We start from the raw sequence: 15,229 nt of genomic DNA, 5'->3' as shown, positions 1-15,229 counted from the left end.
TATGCTTTCTTCTAGAAGTTGTATGGTTTCAGGTCTTATGTTTATGTTTTAGATACATTTCTAGTTAATTTTAATAAATGATGTAAAATAGGGGTCATTCTCATCTGTATAAACTTGTTTAGGTTTCTCAGCACCGTTTATTGAAGGGACTACCATTTTCTTATCAAGTGTTCTTGGCTCTTTTGTCAAATATTATTTAACCTTATATAAGAGAGTTTATTTTGTAAGTAAGAGTTAGTTTCAGTAGATTTCAAACCTATCCATTGGTCTATGTGTCTATTTTTGGCCAGTACCATACTTTTTGCCTTTTCATACTGCTCTTGGAGTTCTCAAGGCAAGAGTATTGAAGTGGTTTGCCATTGCCTTCTCCAGTGGACCATGTTTTGTCCTGAAGCACAGGTTGGAATCAAGATTGCCAGGAAAAATATCAATAGCCTCAGATATGCAGATATCATGAAGCACAAGTTTCAATCAAGATTGCCAGGAGAAATATCAATAGCCTCAGATGTGCAGATGACACCACGCTTATGGCAGAAAGCAAAGAAGAACTAAAGAACGTCTTGATGAAAGTGAAAGAAAAAGAGCTTAAAACAACATTCAGAAAACTAAGATCATGGCATCTGGTCCCATTACTTCATGGCAAATAGATGGGAAAAAAGTGTCTGACTTTATCTTTCTGCGCTCCAAAATCACTACAGATGGTGATTGCAGCCATGAAATTAAAAGACACTTACTCCTTGGAAGGAAAGTTATTACCTACCTAGACAGCATATTAAAAAGCAGAGACATTACTTTGCCAACAAAGGTCCATCTAGTCAAGGCTATGGTTTTTCCAGTAGTCAGGTAGCATCATCCAAATCCACTAATTATAAGGAAATAGAATACCAAAGGATTCTGAGAATCAAAGTTATATTTTTGAATATCTAGTCTCTTATTCTCCATCATGAAGCACAGGCATAGCTTGTACATATGCCTCATATTTAAAAAAGAAACGAACAAACTTTAAGCACAACAAAATAAGGTTAGATTACATGGAAGCATGTAGTCTAGTCAAGGCTGTGGTTTTTCCAGTGGTCATGTATGGATGTGAGAGTTGGACTATAAAGAAAACTGAGCACTGAAGAATTGATGTTTTTGAACTGTGGTGTTGGAGAAGACTCTTGAGAGTCCCTTGGACTGCAAGGAGATCCAACCAGTCCATCCTAAAGGAGATCAGTCCTGGGTGTTCATTGGAAGGACTGATGTTGAAGCTGAAACTGCAATACTTTGGCCACCTCATGCGAAGAACTGACTCATTTGAAAAGACCCTGATGGTGGGAAAGATTGAGGGCAGGAGGAGAAGGGGACAACAGAGGATGAGATGGTTGCATGGCATCACCGACTCAATGGACATGGGTTTGGGTGGACTCTGGGAGTTGGTGATGGACAGGAAGGCCTGGCATGCTGTGGATCATGGGGTCGCAAAGAATCGGACATGACTGAGAGACTGAACTGAACTGGGAATCACTGCAGATGGTGACTGCAGCCTTGAAATCAAAAGACACTTGCTCCTTGCAAGAAAAGTCATGACCAACCTAGACAGCATATTAAAAAGCAGAGATATTACTTTGCTGACAAAGGTCCATTTAGTCAAAGCTATGGTTTTTCCAGTAGTCATGTATGGATGTGAGAGTTGGACTATAAAGAAAGCTGTGCACTGAAGAATTGATGCTTTTGAACTGTGGTGTTGGAGAAGACTCTTGAGAGTCCCTTGGTCTACAAGGAGATTAAACCAGTCCATCCTCAAGGAAATCAGTCCTGAATATTCATTGGAAGGATTGATGCTGAAGCTGAAACTCCAATACTCTGGCCACCTGTTGCGAAGAATTGACTTATTCAAAAAGACCCTGATGGGCGAGATTGAAGGCAGGAAGAGAAGAGGATGAAGAGGATAAGATGGTTGTATGGCATCACCAACTCGATGGACATGAGTTTGAGCAAGCTCCAGAAGTTGGTGATGGACAGAGGGGCCTGTGGTGCTATAGTCCATGGAGTCACAAATTCGGATATGACTGAGTGACTGAACTGAACTGACCATACTTTTAAAAGAACTCTTGTTTTATAGTTGTGATTGATGAAAGCTTATGGAGTTCTGCTGGGTTCATGGTCTACGAAGGAGAAGATTTAAGTCTGGGACCAAAGGCAGTCTCAGACACTTAGAGTTTTGTGTTATTAAAGTGATAGTGACCAAAAAAAGCTCTGACATAGACATCAGAAGGTGGTAGGAAGTTTACCTGCCTTCCTAGTTTAAGCAAGGCATTATATACTTTTCTGCTAGCTACTGAGAATAGTATAAAATACCTCAAAGCTGTGAAAATTTTGCCCAGACCCTTTCCCATAACTTACATTCTAGGTTGGTATCAGCACAAGATTAGCCAGAAGGAACGTGTTAACCCAGAACTCAAGGCTGTGGAAATTTTACCTATACCTTCTCCCATAATGTACATTCTGAGCTCAAAGAAAGCATGTCCTTGAAGAAGACATACTGTTGTCTATGAGGTCTACATGTCTAAAGCAAAGAAAAGTGAAAGTGAAGTTGCTCAATCGTGTCCGAGTCTTTGCAACCCCATGGCCTGTAGCCTACCAGGCTTCTCCATCTATGGGATTTTCCAGGCAAGAATAATGGAGTAGGTTACCATTTCCTTCTCTAGATCTTCCCTACCCAGGGATTGAACCTGGGTCTCCCGCATTATAGGCAGACGCTTTACTGTCTGAGCCACCAGGGAAGTCTTGTATAAAGCAAAAGAATGTGAAAAAGAAAGAATATTCACGTCCTCCTTAAAGGGGTCTTAGGCTTGGACTCCTTATCAACCTGCCTTAGTTAACTCTCCTAGTAGCTACAATTTGAAATTGGTTCTTCTATCTCTGTGCCTCCAAAGATTTTAGAAGCTGGTCACTCAACTCACTTTTCCTTTCTTAATGAGAAACTCTTTATAGCTGTGAAGCTCTCTCTTGGTGCTGAGTAATGCTGACTTGGAAAGGCAATCATGTGAGTAAAATGAAACTGTCTTCATTCTATTCCTAAGTGGTTATTCTCAAGCTCTTTTGTTGTTGTTCTTGTCCACAGTGTTGCTAAAATTCCTTAAGTGGACTTCAGAGCTCTCCTGGAGATTTTTTTTTATTTATGAATAGTGATTAATCATTGATCTTTGTCAGGTGACAGGAGGCTGTGTCTGGCTGTGTCTTCTATGTCTCCATTTGGATCTCACTGTTTCACTCTCCTTACTTCACCCGTTTTTTTTCGAATTTTTCAATTAAAATATACCATAATAGGATGTTTTTAATTAACAAGTAAAATGATTCCATTTTTATTTTTTTATTTTTTTAAATTAGTGCAAATAAATATCTGAAATAATGCTTCTTTACTGAGAGTTGGTCATAGCTACCTGTAGAGAATGAAGTGATTTTTTTTTTTTTTTTTTTTTTTTTTTTACTATTTCTCTATGCTTTTGCTTTATTGTCTAAAGCAGAGGCCACAGAACTGGAAAAGGTCAATTTTCATTCCAATCCCAAAGAAAGGCAATGTCAAAGAATGTTTAAACTAGAGCACAACTGCACTCATCTCACATGCTAGCAAAGTAATGCTCAAAATTCTCCAAGCCAGGCTTCAACAGCGTGTGAACCGTGAACTTCCAGATGTTCAAGCTGGATTTAGAAAAGGCAGAGGAACCAGAGATCAAATCGCTCACATCTATTAGATCATCAAAAAAGCAAGAGAGTTGCAGAAAAACAAATATTTCTCTTTATTGACTACACCAAAGCCTTTGACTATGTGTATCACCACAAACTGTAGAAAATTCTTCAAGAGATGGGAAGACCAAACTACCTGACCTGCCTACTGAGAACTCTGTATGTAGTTCAAGAAACAACAGTTAGAACTGGACATGGAACAACAGACTGGTTCCAAATCGGGAAAGGAGTACATCAAGGCTGTATATTGTCACCCTGTTTATTTAACTTATATGCAGAGTACATCATGCAAAATGCTGGGCTGGATGAAGCACAAGCTGGAATCAAGACTGCTGGGAGAAATAACAACAACCTCATATATGCAGATGACACCACCCTTAAGGCAGAAAGTGAAGAACTAAAGAGCTTCTTGATGAAAGTGAAAGAGGGGAGAGAAAAGTTGACTTAAAACTTAACATTCAGAAAACTAATATCTTGGCATCCAGTCCCATCACTTCATGGCAAATAGATGGGGAAACAATGGAAACAGTGACAGATTTGTTTTATTCGACTGAAGAATCACTGCAGATGGTGATTGCAGCCATGAAATTAACAGACACTTACTCCTAGGAAGAAAAGTTATGACCAACCTAGACAGCATATTAAAAAGCAGAGATATTACTTTTCTGACAAAGTCGTGTCTAGTCAAAGCTATGGTTTTTCCATTAGTCATGTATGGATGTGAGAGTTGGACCATCAAGAAAGCTGAGTGTCAAAGAACTGATGCTTTTGAAATGTGGTGTTGAAGAAGACTCTTGAGAGTCGCTTGGACTGAATGAAGATCAAACTAATCAATCCTATAGGAAATTAGTCCTGACTAATTGGAAGGACTGATACTGAAGCTGAAACTCCAATACTTTGGCCACTTGATGCAAAGAACTGACTTGTTGGAAAAGACCCTGATGGTGGGAAAGATTGAAGGCAGGAAGAGAAGGGGACAGTAGAGGATGAGATGGTTGGATGGCATCACCTACTTGATGGACATGAGCTTTTGTAAGCTCCAGGAGTTGGTGATGAACAGGGAAGCCTGGCTTGCTGCAGTCCATGGGGTTGCAAAGAGTCAGACACGACTGACTGACTGAACCGAACTGAACTGAACTAAATTCATTATGGTGTTTATGGTGTTAATATCACATTTTAAGAAAATAAGGTGTTATTAATAAAAATGTTTGTGTCTCTTTAATAACAGCTTAGCTTCTTTAAATAAATTTAATATTTCTTTGAAGTTGAAATATATTTACCAGTAACAGTAAGTGAATCTAAATGGTTTCACAGAGTTTCAGATGTATAAGATAATTGTATTTGATGTTAGCTGTGTCCAGGTGATTAAGTAAAAGTTACCAATTTCATTAAATGAAACAATTAACTCCCTTTAAAATACTGATGCTAATTTAAAAAGAACATATTCTATACTCAAGAAGGGTCTGTAATAACTGCCTTCAAAGCATTAAAGAGATCAGAACTTGGCATTTTGTGCAGGTCTAAATTGACAGCTGCCCCTTTGGCTTTTACACGAACAGTATTATTATACTGACATACTGACCACCAAACAGGGGAATTCCCACCATAGCGATCCCATGATAAATACCTTCATAGAGCCCATTGGTTCCACAGTGAGTGACAAAAGCTCTGGTTTGGAGATGACCTAAAATTATGTGTGTGTGTGTGTGTGTGTATACATATAAATATTCTAAGTTGTAATTAGATATAGATAATCATGACATGCTTATAAATCATTAATTTGATTAGATATCACATTCTACATAGTTCTAGGCTATGAGGCCATCCATAAATTCTTATTGACTCTAAGGCAAACATCAATTGATTATTCCAGGGTAAGCAGCATTGGATTCCCAGGTGGATCAATGGTAAACAATATGTCTGCCAATGCACCAGACATGGATTTGACCTCTGGGTCAGGAAGATCCCCTGGAGAAGGAAATAGAAACCCACTCCAGTATTCTTGCCTGGGAAATGCTATGGAGAGAGGAGTCTGGAAGGCTACAGACCATGGGATCACAAAAGTGTCAGACACAACTTAGTGACTAAACAACAGCAAGCATCAATTAGTAATTCTAACAATTAAGTCTTTCCACAAACCTCTAAAAAGTTTGTGCAGTTAAGTAATGGAGAGTACTTGTCATTGGACTAGTTGTTGCAATGAGAATACTTGAATAAAAGGAATGGAAGGATTTAAGACAAACATTTAAACAAATGCTTCTTGGGATGGGCAAAAAGGGGTGGTGATATGTGCAGGGTTTCAGTGTGAGAAGGCTGGCATAACAGGCTAGAAAGATCAACTAGGACAAACTTATGAAATACTCTGTTTAAAAAACAGAGGTTCTGAATTGATTATAAGTAATTTGGAACATTTATAAAAGTATATAAAGTGAAATGGCTTATCAGATATTTTTTTTTTCCAACGAGTTACTGCAGGAAAAGTGAAGAGAGGTGGGAGAAAATGGATACAGAAAGCTAGGAGGGTGCTCAATATTCTATAAAAATGTTAATGGGTGGCTGATGTGAATGTACTTTCCCTGACTCTGATTCTGAAGGTGCTCAGCCTTCTTTATGGTCCAACTCTCATATCCATACATGACTACTGGAAAAGCCATAGCTTTGACTCTATGGACTCCCATGCATTTAAGTATTTTTTAATTTCTTGAAGCAATAATGCTTTGTGATTTTCAGCAGGCAAGTATTTTACTTCTTAATTTAGATTTATTCTTCAGTGTTTAATTTGCTTTATTGTTCTCATAAACCGAGTTTTTTTTTTTTTTTTTTTTAATTTTGCATTCAGAGTGTTCCATAAGCAAAGCTGGTTTTTGTATGTTAATCTTGTATTCTGCACTGTTATTAAGCTTGGTTACTAGCCCTAGTAGAGGAAATGGATTAGCCATCATAGTCAACAAAAGAGTCTGAAATGCAGTACTTGAATGCTATCTGAAAAATGACAGAATGATCCCTGTTTGTTTCCAAGGCAAACGATTCACTACAATGGTAATACAAGTCTATGCCCTGATCAGTAATGCTGAAGAAGCTGAAGTTGAACGGTTCTGTGAAGCCCTACAAGAACTTTTAGAACTAACACCCAAAAAAAAGATGTCCTTTTCAGTATAGGGGGCTGGAATGCAAAAGTAGAAAGTCAAGAAACACCTGGAGTAACAGGCAAATTTGGCCTTGGAGTATGGAATGGAGCAGAGCGAAGGCTAATAGAGCATTGTGAAGAGAGCACACTGGTCATAGCAAACACCCTCTTCCAACAACACAAGAGAAGACTCTACACATTAACATCACCAGATCGCCAACACTGAAATCAGATTGATTATATCCTTTGCAGCCAAAGATGGAGAAGCTCTATACAGTCAGCAAAAACAAGACCAGGAGCTGACTGTGGCTCAGATCATGAACTACTTATTGCCAAATTCAGACTGAAATTGAAGAAAGAAGGAAAAACCACTAGACCATTCAGGTATGACCTAAATAAAATCCCTTATGATTATACAGTGGAAGTGAGAAATAGATTTAAGGGACTAGATCTGATAGACAGAGTGCCTGATGAACTATGGACAGAGGTACATGACATTGTACAGGAGACAGGGATCAAGACCATCCCCAAGAAAAGGAAATGCAAAAAGGCAAAATGGCTGTCTGAGGAGGCCTTACAAATAGCTGTGAAAAGAAGAGACACAAAAAGCAGAGGAGAAAAGGAAAGATATAACCATTTGAATTCAGAGTTCCAAAGAATAGCAAGGAGAGATAAGAAAGCTTTCCTCAGCAATCAGTGAAAATAAACTGAGGAAAATAATAGAGTGGGAAAGACTAGAGATCTCTTCAAGAAAATTAGAGATGCCAAGGGAACATTTAATGAAAAGATGGGCTCATTGAAGGGCAGAAATGGTATGGACCTAACATAAGCAGAAGATATTAAGAAGAGGTGGCAAGTATACACAGAAGAATTGTACAGAAAAGATGTTCATGACCCAGAATCATGACGGTGTGATCACTCACCTAGAGCCAGACATCCTGGAATGTGAAGTCACATGGGCCTTAGGAAGCATGACTACAAACAAAGCTAGTGGAGGTGATGGAATTCCAGTAGAGCTATTTCAAATCCTAAAAGATGATGCTGTGAAAGTGCTGCACTCAATACACCAGCAAATTTGGAAAACTCAGCAGTGACCACAAGACTGGAAAAGGCCAGTTTTCATTCCAATCCCAAAGAAAGGCAATGCCAAAGAATGCTCAAACTACCACACAATTGCACTCCTCTCACACTCTAGTAAAGTAATGCTCAAAATTCTCCAAATCAGACTTCAGCAATACATGAACCATGAACTTCCAGATATTCAAGCTGGTTTTAGAAAAGGCAGAGGAACCAGAGATCAGATTGTCAACATCTGCTGGATCATTTAAATGACCACTGCTTATATAAAACATTTTTAAAGTAACTTTGTTAGAAATTCAAGAATTATTATGAAGATTTGCTTAAAACTCAACATTCAGAAAACTAAGATCATGGCATCTGGTCCCATCACTTCATGGCAAATAGATGGGGAAACAATGGAAACAGTGAGAGACTTTTTAGTGAGGCTCCAAAATCAGTGCAGATGGTGACTGCAGCCATGAAATAAAGAGACTCTTGCTCCTTGGAAGAAAAGTTATGACCAACTTAGACAGCATATTAAAAAGCAGAGACATTACTTCGCCAACTTTGTCCATCTAGTCAAAGCTATGGTTGTTCCAGTAGTCACACATGGATGTGAGATTCGAACTATAAAGAAAGCTGAGCACCAAAGAATTGATGCTTTTGAACTATGGTGTTGGAGAAGACTCTTAGGAGTTCCTTGGACTGCAAGGAGATCAAACCAGTCCATTCTAAAGGAAATCAGTCCTTAATATATATTGGAAAGACTGATGCTGAAGCTGAAACTCCAATACTTTGAAACTCCAATACAAAGAACTGACTCATTAGAAAAGACCCTGATGCTGGGCAAGATTGAAGGCAGGAGGAGAAGGGGTCAACAGAGGATGAAATGGTTTGATGGTATCACCAACTCTATGAACATGAGTTTGAGCAAACTCCAGGAGTCAGTGATGGGCCAGGAGGCCTGGCTTGCTGCAGTCCATGGGGTCGCAAAGAGTCAGACACGACTGAGAGACTGAACTGAACTGACTGAATTGAAAATCATATGTAACTAAAGGTAAAGAAAAAATGGTGTCCCTGACAATTTAAAAAACAACACTCAGTTACAACCTAGAATATTATCAATAAAAATGATAATTTATGGGAATAGTATAGAGTGAAATACATAAATCTTATACTGCATTATTATGATTTTTAACTGTTTATATATTAAATAGAAGAATCACTATTTAAAAGTATTCCAAGAATCTGAGCTTTCAGTTTCAGGCTTAGACAAGGCATCTTCCAAATCCATTAATTATAAGGAAATAGAATGCCAAAGCATCCTGTGAATCAAAGTTATATTTTTGAATATCTAGTCCCTTATTCTCCATCATGATAGCTGTAATTTGTGTATATGCCTCAGATTTAAAAACAAACAAACAAACTTTAAGCACAACAAAATAAGGTTAGATTACATGGAAGCATGTAGTCTGGTCAAGGCTATGGTTTTTCCACTAGTCATGTATGGATGTGAGAGTTGGACTATAAAGAAAACTGAGCGCCGAAGAATTGATGCTTTTGAACTGTGGTGTTGGAGAAGACTCTTGAGAGTCCCTTGGACTGCAAGGAGATCCAACCAGTCCATCCTGAGGGAGATCAGTTCTGGGTATTCACTGGAAGGACTGATGTTGAAGCTGAAACTGCAATACTTTGGCCACCTCATGCGAAGAACTGACTCATTTGAAAAGACCCTGATGGTGGGAAAGATTGAGGGCAGGAGGAGAAGGGGACAACAGAGGATGAGATGGTTGCATGGCATCACCGACTCAATGGACATGGGTTTGGTTAAACTCCGGGAACTGGTGATGGACAGGGAGGCCTGGCATGCTGTGGTTCATGGGGTCGCAAAGAGTCGGACACAACGAGTGACTGAATTGAACTGAATTAAATTATTATCTTAATTTGAAACCAGAGATTCATTTCTGAAATTCTGTTCAATTACTGTGTAATAGGGAACCTTAGCCAGAGTTTTGGTGTCCTTTTGAAATATGTAGGTAATATCACTGATATTAGAAAACCATAGTGATCTGGTTTCTCACCACATGGCTTTTTAAAAATATTTTCCTTGATGTTCTATGGGTGCCAAAGTTTGATTAGAAAATATAAGGGATTTTTGAACTGCCTGGAATATCTATCTGCATAAGAGATCATCAGCAAATCTCAGTAATTTAGGTGTTTGATTCTGGTAATGCCAAAGGTAGTGAAAATCCAGTGTCTTGCTTCATGTGCATCTCATTTCACTACCTTATTGGTGTCAGCCATGAGTATAATCTTGTTATTTTTGTGACAGTTGCTCTAACACCATTTTGTGACAGTTTTATTAAGATACATTTTAAATACCATCAATTCCTTTTAAATAAATGACAGTGTGGTGTTTGGTATATTTATAAAGTTGTAAAATTATTACCACTATTAGATTTAGAAAATCATTAATTCCCCCCAAATTCTGCATTTATTTAAAATAGATACTTAAAAAAATAACAAAGGAAAAGGGGAGAAGCTATAAAACAAGAGATCATAACCGTGATGGAAAATTAATTTTTTAGGAATAAACTAAATTTGTAGTAATGATATGGTATTAGAGATGTTTCTATCAAAAATACTAATAAAGAAAAAAAATTTTAAATTCATTCATGTCAATGTATGATAAAAACCACTACAATATTGTAAAGCAATTAGCCTCCAACTAATAAAAATAAATGTAAAGAAAAAAAGAAGCCATATTTGAATTAGCAATATAAAAAAAAAATAAAATAAATAAGATAAAATAAAATTCATGTGAAACTGAAAAAAACCCCAAATAGCCACAGAAAAGAGACCACCCCACAGGCACAACACTTTCTCATTTCAAACAATATTATAAAGATATTGTAATCAAAACAAAAGGTATAGCTCTGAAAACAGACACATGGACCAATAGAGCAGATTCAAGAGCCCAGAAATAAACCCATACACATGTGATCAACTAATATTTCACAACGGAGTCAAAAATACTCAGTGGAAAAAGGCAGTTTTAAATAATTTTTGCTTAAAAAAAATGGATATTCACATACAAAAGAATGAAACTAGACTCCAGTCTTACTCCAAAAAATTAACTGGAAATGGATTAGAGACATGAATATAAGACCTGAAACCATAAAGTTTCTAGAATCTGGGATTTTTAAAATATCACACTAAAAGCATAAACAATAAAATTAACAATAAGCAAATGAGACTACTTCAAACTAAAAAGACTAACACAGCAACAGAAATGAGCAACAAAATGAGAAAGCAGCCTATGAAACAAGGGACAATATTTGCAAACCACATATTGCATGCAGGATTGTCATCCAAAATCCCTAAGGAACTTAATACAATTTAGTACAAAAAATGACAATTCAATTAGGCATTGAGCAAAAGCATAGATATTCTATAGACCTGAACAGACATTTTTCCAAAGAAGATATTCAAATGGGTAAGTACATAACAAGTGCTCACCATTCATATTCATCAGGAAATGCAAATTAAAAATACAGTGAGCTATCACCTCACAGCTGTTAGTTCGACTATGATAAAAAGGCAAGAGATAACAAACGCTGGAGAGGATATGGAGAAAGGGGAGCCCTTGTGCACTGTTGGTGGGAATGTAAATCGGTGCAAAACTGTAGAAAACAGTATGGGGATTCCTCAAAACCTTAAAAATAAAAGCACTACAGTACTCCCATGTTCATTTCAGCTTTGTAGCATTATTTACAGTAGCCAAAATATGGAAACAATCTAAACTTTATTCAGTGGGTGAGTGGATAAGAAAATTATGAATACATATACCATGGAATATTATTATTTTACAAGGAAAAAGGACGACCTGTGATTTGCCTCAACATAAGTAGAACTTGAGGAAATCATGATAAGTGAAGTCAGACAGAGAAAAATGATCACTATTTGATATCACTTGTAAATCCATGGCTGATTCATGTCAATGTATGACAAAAACCACTACAATATTGTAAACTAATTAGCCTCCAACTAATAAAAATAAATGGAAAAAAGAAAAAAAAAAGTGAAATCTAATAAATAAATAAAATGAACTCATAGAAACAGAGAACAGGTTGGTGGTTGCCAGATGCCAGGTTTGGAAAGTGGGCACAATGGGTAGGTCAAAGTGGTGAAAAGATACAACTTATAGTTCTAAAATAAGTCCTGGGGATGTGATATACATTGTGGTGACTATAGCTAACAAGACTGTATTATGTATACCAAATGTGATAAAAGAGTAGATTGTAAAAGTTCTCACTTCAAAATAAGAAAATTTGTAACTATGCATGGTGATGAGTGTTAACTAGAGTTCTTGTAATATTCATTTACAGTATGTACAAATTTAAAATCATTATGCTATGGATTTACATGTGTTCCCCATCCGAATCCCCGCTCCCGCCTCCCTCCCCATCCTATCCCTGGCTGATTCATGTCAATGTATGGCAAAAACCACTACAACATTGTAAAGTAATTAGCCTCCAACTAATAAAAATAAATGAAAAAAATTAAAATAAAATAAAATAAAATAATTGTGCTATACACCTGAAACAAAAGTAAATTATTTTGAAGCAGGACAAGAAAAATTTAGCATAAAATTTTCTCTGCCATTTGGGTCACATCCCACCCACCCTTTAGTGTGCATTGCGTGTCTGCACTGCAGATTAAATAGACACAGTAGAAGACATAGGTGTGCCTACTCAGTCACCAACACAACAAAAACAATTTCCTCCTGGTGCCCACCAGTTAACTCTCAGGAGATAAAATTCCTTCCTTAATTCCTTAGGGGCACACAATGACCCACTACTTGCTTTCTTGGCCTATGTAAACTGTCAGTATCTTACTTTGATATATAACCCTTTGATGTATTAATATAACCCCTTGTCTCAAAACTTACACAACTGTATTTTGACTTCTAATGTAGAGAAAATTTATCAGAGAAGATAATGGAAGATTGCCTTTATGGAAGATAGTCTCCCGGATTATAATCCTCACTTTGGCTCAAATAAAATTTTCCTTTTTTTTTTTTTGTAGTTTGATTACTGATTAATTTTTCTAGATCCATGAAATTAATACAATGTTACATGTTAATTATATCTAAAAAATCTAACTAAATAAAGTAAGTAGGGTACAGCTTCCTCAAAGATAGATAATATGAAGTCATCCATTTCACAATTAAGTAGGTCCTTTTTAAATAGAAAAAAATCAATCATGGAAAAAAAAAACAAACCAAGAAAGTAAATAGACTTGTTACGAAGAAAAAACTGTCAGGGTCAAAACTCACTAGCTGACCTCTAATGCAATTATGAATAGAACAACAAGACAATAACAAGTTTAAAAGTCCTTTAGAGAAAAATCTCCCTTTTTTCCTCTTTGGAAGACAAGATCAGGTGAAATAAAGTTACATTTATTGTATAGTTTCTTGCTCACCACACACCAAACCCTGCAACCAAGTCAACCAACCGAACCTTGATATTATGCAGACAGGAAGCCTGAGAAACAGCAGGTTAATCAAAAAAACAAACAAACAAGCAACAACTGACTGCATACAAGAAGTAAACAAGAGAGAAGTCTGAGGTTATAGAAATTAAGAACACTGTCAGATTTGGGTTTTCCAATTCTTAAAAAAAAAAAAAACTTACTGGCATCAGGCAAAATTTATGTATAAATATACAGAATATTCCTTTTTTGATACGTTGTCAGGACTCAATCATAAAAAAAAAACAAATAAAAGAGAGAAGAAATAAAATTATTTTTTCATTCAGTACATTTAAGCAACAGGAGCTTGTGTTCTCTCTTAAAAGTACTTTTTTGTAAGTTTTCATAGTCAGATATTTACACTTTACATATGAAATGAGTATTTTTATTGCATGCACATTTCTCTTACCTAAAACCTTGCTGTAATACTCATCCCATTCCAGAAATAAATAATATGAATACATCGTTTCACTCATTGCATATAAAAACCGATTCTCCAGCTTCTGCATAAAAGTCATGCTGTCTGTCAGTCCTGATGTGGTGCCAGGAACTTATGAAGAAGTAGGAAGGCCAGCACACAATCTTTCAATAACATTCCTATAGGAGAACCAGTGTGAGTATATACATGGGATATTGAGTTCAGCCACAATTTCTCCTCAGAAGCTTAAAGGGTAAGCAATACAGATACCAAACTTGGTTGTCCGCAGCCTGCTGAGTAACTCCTTATTTGTGACAGCATTGGCACATGCTCTTTTGTCTGATATTAATAAACTGCTGATCACTTTTGTTAGTTTTTCTTGGAAGTCCCACCATGGAAGTTTTGGCACTTCAAAAGCAAATGTATAGAGACCATATTCAAGCTCTTCTGTGAAAGCTTCTTAGTTACTGAAAGTTGGAGGATCTCCACATTAAAGGGAATCTTTATATGATCCAGCAGAAAGCTTGGTGTGGGTACCAGGATGGTTATCTCATGCCCACGAAGATGGAGTTCTTCCAGAATAACTTCTAAATTAATCCAGTGACTAAAATCCACAGGCCATACAAGTACCTTCCCAGTCCTTCCAGAGTCAAAGAACCACAGATGCAGCATGAAAAGAACACAGAAGCCATTTGCAACCTTCATGATTAACTCTCTTGCTCAAAGAAAATCTGGGCCTAAGCCAAGTGCATTACATTCACAATCCAATGATCTGTCCTTGACCTTCCCAATCAATTTTTAGTAGGTTGGGCTGAACTTTGACAAATCAACCACAGGGCAATAAAAAAATTTAAAAAAAAAATTTAAAAGGGAAAAAGATTAAAATGCAATGTAACTTTTGAAGAGAAGAAAGAGTTAAGTCAATAAAATAAGTTAGAAAAAGAATGAGAGTTTTCAAATTTATTTTAGAGGATATCAAAAGAAAGAAGTTTAAAGACAAATCCATAATAATCTCTAGGTAATATTTTAAAAATTCCATTATCATGTGATGAATATTCACTTCAGACTAATTTTTTTAGGGGAGTCAGATCTTCTTCTCTGGTTTTCTTGAATGCCCATTTGAACAAATAATTTGAACCACTTGAATCTGAAAACTACTCATAGCTTAAAATTATAAAGAATCCTCTTCAGTTTACAGGGTATTATTCCTTATGAGTGAAAGCAAGAATATAATCTGTTTTAAATTGTTATGATCTGCTTTTAATTCAGGTAAGACATAAATAGGAAGCAAACAATCTTTAACAAAGTATTTTGTGATCTCTAGAAGATAATTTTATCTCCTCCTTATTTGTGGAAAAATGAAG

At 36.5% G+C, this 15,229-nt stretch overlaps 1 non-coding gene and 1 pseudogene across 1 annotated transcript; both read right to left on the bottom strand.

Moving 5' to 3' along the window:
- Positions 1 to 14,570, bottom strand: part of LOC122696505 — a 33,046-nt pseudogene extending 18,476 nt beyond the window's left edge.
- TRNAY-AUA lies at positions 2,694 to 2,765 on the bottom strand. Its single transcript has one exon. It is a non-coding gene; the product is annotated as a tRNA-Tyr (tRNA).
- Positions 14,571 to 15,229: the final 659 nt, after the last annotated feature.

This window comes from Cervus elaphus, chromosome 6 (assembly GCF_910594005.1).
Source record: "Cervus elaphus chromosome 6, mCerEla1.1, whole genome shotgun sequence".
Classification (NCBI taxonomy): Eukaryota; Metazoa; Chordata; class Mammalia; order Artiodactyla; family Cervidae; genus Cervus; species Cervus elaphus.
The sequence above is the reverse complement of the archived record's forward strand: the minus strand, read 5'-3'. Positions and strand labels throughout refer to the sequence as shown.